This window comes from Engraulis encrasicolus, chromosome 23 (genome assembly GCF_034702125.1).
Source record: "Engraulis encrasicolus isolate BLACKSEA-1 chromosome 23, IST_EnEncr_1.0, whole genome shotgun sequence".
Classification (NCBI taxonomy): domain Eukaryota; kingdom Metazoa; phylum Chordata; class Actinopteri; order Clupeiformes; family Engraulidae; genus Engraulis; species Engraulis encrasicolus.
This window is the reverse complement of record NC_085879.1, coordinates 24,214,018-24,220,198: the sequence shown is the minus strand read 5'-3', so window position 1 is coordinate 24,220,198 and position 6,181 is coordinate 24,214,018. Positions and strand designations below refer to the sequence as shown.

The 6,181-nt window shown below is 42.9% G+C and overlaps 1 long non-coding RNA gene across 2 annotated transcripts; it reads left to right on the top strand.

Annotated features, from left to right (window-relative positions):
* Window positions 1-663: 663 nt before the first annotated feature.
* Window positions 664-4,350, top strand: LOC134440354 (uncharacterized). Of its 2 annotated transcripts, XR_010032954.1 has the most exons (5): window positions 664-831; window positions 2,155-2,314; window positions 2,537-2,629; window positions 2,909-3,077; window positions 3,329-4,350. It is a non-coding gene; the product is annotated as an uncharacterized LOC134440354 (long non-coding RNA). The 2 variants fall into 2 exon arrangements; XR_010032953.1 differs by having other exon boundaries at window positions 668-2,314.
* The last annotated feature ends 1,831 nt before the right edge of the window (window positions 4,351-6,181 follow it).

Sequence of the window (6,181 nt, the reverse complement as noted above, 5' to 3'; positions counted from 1 at the left end):
GAGAGAGAGAGAGAGAGAGAGAGAGAGAGAGAGAGAGAGAGAGAGAGAGAGAGAGAGAGAGATTGTGGTGGGAGGTGTGTGTGTGGGGGGAGAGGGGGCGTGAGGTAAAGAGGAGATCGAAGTCAGGAGGGCCACTGTCAAGTTAGGTCTGTTTCTAGATGGAAAAAAACAGTGGTGCTATTGTATTTCTGTCAACAGGATGGAGACAATACTACTCATATCAATAGAACATTACAAGGTTTTTTGTAAAAAAAAAAATATATATATATATATATATACATATTTTATACAAACATATGCATATCCCATTATCATGCATGAAAAGTGCAATTTTCCCAGTCATAATGAATAATTAGGATTTGATGTTGGTGGCAAGTATTTGTGAAAGAAGGTAACATTAGTGAATGGGCAGCATGAATTCTGGAATTAATATACTAAAAATATTACACAGTGCACCTTTAAGGCACACAGAAAGCATGTCTCCGGCGTAATTGGGCAACAAAAAGCTAGTACATTTAGTAACTTATAGGCCTACAACTATAAAATAATAACAAGCAATTTAACAATTGAATCAATCATATACCATCATCAGATTATATTGGATTATAACAACCCACGCCCGCATAGATTGCTAAATGGAACCAATATGGTCCAGCTGCGTCTTGTCCAGCTAATACCGCTACGCCCATTCCTCCTTACTAGACCGCCCTCACAGTAACGCCCCTTTGGCTGTTAAAGTTTCTGAAGTCAGTTGCTGCCGAATGACAACACAAGCGCCGGACTTTTTAAAACGACTGGAAGGATTTCGCTGCAGCGATCACTCAACTGTCGGTAAGATTTCGATATTAAATGCATGAATATACATAACGGTTACTTTACGAGTTGACTTTCAGTCGGAGGGCGAACATTTAACCACCTCGGCCCACCAACTAGCGGTGTTGGCTAATGTTTTTTTTTAGCTTCAAGGCAAGCTAACAGGCCGCCCTTCGTAAGTTTGTTTCAGATGTTGTGTGTGTATTTGTCATAATGTACAGCACTAAGTTATGGGCAGACAAAACAACTATTATTCCTGTGTAATTACCATTCTTGTGACTACTTCACTGCATATATTAAGCAGGAAACTGCCTTTGGTTCCCAAAATATGAACATATGTTGCCCTTCATACCCCACTACAGGCTTCACTGCCTGGGAAATCTGTGCTAGTTTACTATGTCCAACCTGGTAGCTAGCTAGCTAGCCAGCCTGGTCAGAATGGACAAAGGCAGCACATCTCAGAATCTTGTTACGGCAATACGAGGCAAATGTGAATGGAGTACATCGTTATGTGTAAGATAAGACGTTAACATGACAAGGGTGAGATGAAAGATACTAAGCTAGCCAGACTAGAATAAAAGTTAACTAGGCCTACCACGAAAAGTTCATTCATAAACGTTTTGACGGTCTTTCGAATGGTTATCGGATGGTGTGCTTGCTTGCTTAAATATCATAAAGTTCGCCACAAAGTGATCACGAAATGATCTCCGTATTAATAACAGTTTCGTGGTTTGTTACTCGTTTGAATAAACGTATAGTTTTGACATCCCTTTCAAATGACACGCGGAAGTTTTGAATATTTGTTGTACCACGAGCTATCACGAAATTATGCTGGGCCAAAAGGTGTTTATACAGTAGTTTCTTCCTGTGCTGCGTTGTGCACGTCTGTTTCATCATCTGAGCTATCAGTTGTGTTTCTTTGAAGCAAAGATGTATAGAATAGCACTGAAAGTCGGAGGTGTCATATTTGTTCAACCTGGTGTTAAACGTAATTTCAATTCTTGACCAGTGCATGTAAAGAAATTGAAAATAAAACCGACTTGACTTGTCATTGGGTCTGATTTTAAATGTGCCATATAGTTCAATGTGGGAGCAGGTTCACACACTAAATAAGACACTAAGGTCAAGCACAAGCAGATAAAAAAAAAAAAATCTCAGAGCAGATTAGAGCAGACGTTTCAGGTTGCTGCCATCAGAGAGTATTGACTTGACTTAGTGTCTTTAGTGTGCTCCCACATTGAGCTCTACTTTTTGGGTCCATGCACCTACTTATTTCTAAACATCTAGAGCGCAACAATACCCCTGCCTCCTGATATGCCATATAACCTGTATCTCTCCAAGTGTGTGTGTGTGTGTGTGTGTGAGAGAGAGAATGTGTGCACACAGATATAAGAAGTTGGGGTTGATGATCCACATGATGGTGATGGACCAGGACAGCTCTGGACCTCCTGACTGGCAGCTCCATCCTCAACCTCTCTTCCTGCCCTTCACACATGTGCAGGTAAGGCCAATTTTTAAAAACTCACTACATTGTCTGAGGCAAAAGTAGGAGAAAAGGAGTGTGCGAGTGAGTGAGAACCCGGTTATTATACATGTGACCCTTAAAGGGCGTGTGTGTGTCCTAGAACCAAGACAGTGGCAGTGTGTGTCTGTCTGCCTTTGGTTAAGGGTATCTTTAAGATACTACCTTGTTGTGGTAACATAATTTGGCTATTTCTGACAGGCAGCCAGTTTTCTGAAAGATGGTTGATGTCAGTACCAACATGTTGTGATGGAGGCTTCCACCTGAGCTGAACACAGAAACTTGCACACAGTGGTGAGTAAATCACTGAATCTGCTTTGTTCTGCACTAGACCAATAAGTATAGTACAGTAATAGTGACCCCTGTACAGGTCAGACGCTCTGTAACTCTTCAGCCTGGAGTTCTGCATTAAAATGATGGGTGTGATTTTTATGTAGTGTATTCTATGTATACCCTCTTGTGTGTGTGTGTGTGTGTGTGTGTGTGTGTGTGTGTGTGTGTGTGTGTGTGTGTGTGTGTGTGTGTGTGTGTGTGTGTGTGTGTGTGTGTGTGTGTGTGTGTGTCTGTGTGCAGTTGGAAGCAGTCGTTCCTGCTCAGCATCGATATGCCAGTAATGGGTTTGATGAGCCACAGCATGGTGATGGGCAATCAGCATCAGGACCAGGGCAGCTCACAAGGAGAACCTCCTGCCCTGCCTCGTCATCCTCAACCTCCCATCTCCCTGCTCTTCACACGTGTGCAGGTGAGGCCAACCTCTAAAATGCACACTTGACTTGAGGCAAAGGGGGAGAATAGGCCTGCGTGCGTGCCTGCCTGCCTGCCTGCGTGCGTGCGTGCGTGCTACACTTTAAGACAGTAGCAGTGTGTGGGGGGGCGTGTGCACAAGCATATGCACATGGTCATGTCATGGTCATGTCTTTCTGTAGGTAGATAGGGGGTGCTTGTTTTTGTCTTTATTTTCATTCATAACATTAGCATGCCTTTTTTTGACAGGCACGGAGCCAGTTTTCAGAGGGAGGGCTGATGACACCAGCAACTTTGGTGAACCTGATCAACCCAGCACCAACCACTGTGCCCCTCCTCCTCTGCCAACTGCACCACATGGCTCCACCATCTCAAAAAGGCACAGACACTACTCCTACTACTTCCTGCGAAGGATGAGAGAAGAGCCGACCGCCCCACATCGGCACTCACCACCTTCTACAGGGGTGTCATTGAGAGCATCCTGACCAGCAGCCTCTCTGTCTGGCATGGCAGCCGTCAAGCTGAAGACTAGAAGGCAGTACAGAGAGTGTGGTGAGAACGGCAGAAAAGCTCATAAGATCACCCCTACCAGCCATTCAGGATCTGTACACTTCACACTGTTCCAAGAGGGCAATGAACATCATAAAGACACAACTCATCCAGCATACAGACTGTTCTCCCTACTACACAAGCACACTGGGAAACGGCTTCTTTCCACAAGCCATCAGACTCCTCAACGCACTGAAGAAAACCACATGAATATTCCAAGGACACTGGAGAATATTCCATGAACACTTCTTTCACCATGCCACTTACACTTTACTCATTGCTCCTTATATACAGCATCTTCACATCACCTGTATGATCTCCTCCTGCCGTGTGTGTGTGTGTGTGTGTGTGTGTGTGTGTGTGTGTGTCCACTGTGTTTGTGTATTTATTGTCCATCAGTATGTTAATCTTCTTATTGCACACTGTTTGTGTCTCTGTGTGACTGTATTTATTGTATGTATCAGTCTGTATTTCATGCCAATGCATTATTTTTAGTTATTAGTTAAACTGCACATTGGAGACTGGTCAAACACAATTTCAAACTTTGTGTTAACCCTCCATAGATTTTTATTTAAAAAATGGAGTCTAATCTACTGTACTACACAGGCTATCAACAGACCACACAGTTGAGTGCTGTTTTATGCACTCTGAATATGAGAAGGAGAGGTAACCGTTCACACTTCATAGTGTAAAAGTAAACAGAAATAAATTTTCACATTTCATTCCTGTCTCGTTCACTTCTTTCAGCAATGTATGTGGCCTACATGCAGGGAAGCTGACAGGGGGGGCAAAGGGGTCCGTTGACCTGGGCCCAGTGAGACGAGGGGTCCAGGAATGGGTCCTCATTACATCATACCTGCAAACTCGTCACCTTTTGGTGACAGTCACCTTTTTCCTGTCCAATTAGGTCATTCACGTGAATAGAAATAGAACCCCAGCTCTACACTGTCACCTTTTTTTCTTTGACGAGTTTGCAGGTCTGTTACATTGTATGTAGTCTATGTATTGAGTGGGGGGCCCTTTCAGATGACTTTGTCCTGGGCACAGCCAAAGCTGTCAGCGGTCCTGATTATGTACGCACAAACACTGGTTAGGCCTATGATGGTAGGAAAAATGTCCTCTGTTTTCTGATGGCCTTTGAATTAAGACAGGCCAATGTGGAACCTCTCCTGGATAAAGAGGTAAGCTTCAATAGTGTGACCTCACTCCTAAAATCATAGACAGACATGGAGTATGGTAGGCCTATGGTAATGAAGAAATTGTTTTTCTCCAATAAAACAAACAAATAGCCTATTGCTATTTCAAATACTATTTCATATATTTTTTCATTAATATCTGCTCTTTCCAAGCTGACCACATTGCCACATAAATGTGGTGAGGTGACACTCATTACTTTAAAAAGTCGGGAATGTGTTGCTGATGTTTTACATCGTTTCAAACTTTTCTAAGTAGCCTATATCATGTCTTACCAAGTGAACAACCTCGCCAAAAAGGGTTTTTTAATTATTATTATTTTTCCGGGTGTGTTAATATCCTGGAAAGGATGTTTAATCATATAGCCTACACAGTGTTAACAGTGACCTCGACACACACAGCTAGGTAAGGTAATGTCAACGTCGTTGTGTTGACATTTTGGCGACCTGGTACGTTGCTATGACAAATTTGTGCATAGCGACACGAGTCCTAAACAGTAGGCTACAATGTCCGAGGTACGGGAAGACAAAGCAAAAGACATATTGGGATTAGAAAACGTGTGATTTATCTCACTTTCTTACATAAATTGTTGAAACATTATGTCAGTGGAATGTTCAGTGAAACGTTTCTCTGGAAGATAACAATTTGCACGGGATATCTTTGTAACAAACATGGAGCCTTCATCCGGAAATGGCCTTGAAAATGACATCATGCAGTATCCCTTCACGATTGGCCAATACGGCAAATGCCGGGAACGCCCATGGGCGTGCTTGCATTAAGGGTGGAACTGTATTACTGCAGCTGGACCCTTCTCAATGGAACAGACCATTGTTTGTATAGTATGTACTTGCAGTTAAAATGAGATTACGACAACTTTAGTAAGCTTCGTAGGCGCAAGTAATCAACCTCATATCACCATCAGATCATGTCAGATTACAACAAAATGTGTCTGCATAGATTATAGCACTATATGCTCAGTGGACCTGACCACTGTTTGAACAATTGGGCAACACAGAGCAAAGTATAAAATGGTAACAGCATTTACACAAGCAATTTGACAAAGTAATCAACCATGTACAGTCAGCAGACGATATCAGATTATAACGACGTTATATGTACGTTTGCATACGGTAGATTACAGTTAAGTGGAGCTGACCATTGTTTGTACTTTGCCGTTATTTATGTTTCGAGTGTGTGTGTGTGTGGCTTTGTGAAGCCACTTCCCATGTGCTTACTGGGAGGAAATGGCTGATATACGGCGCGATAGGAGGATAAATGTGGTTGTCAGCGCGTTGAGTGTTCTTCAGCAGACTTTTATCACCCACTCCAGAGCCAGCGGGTGAAGCGTGAGGGGCTCTC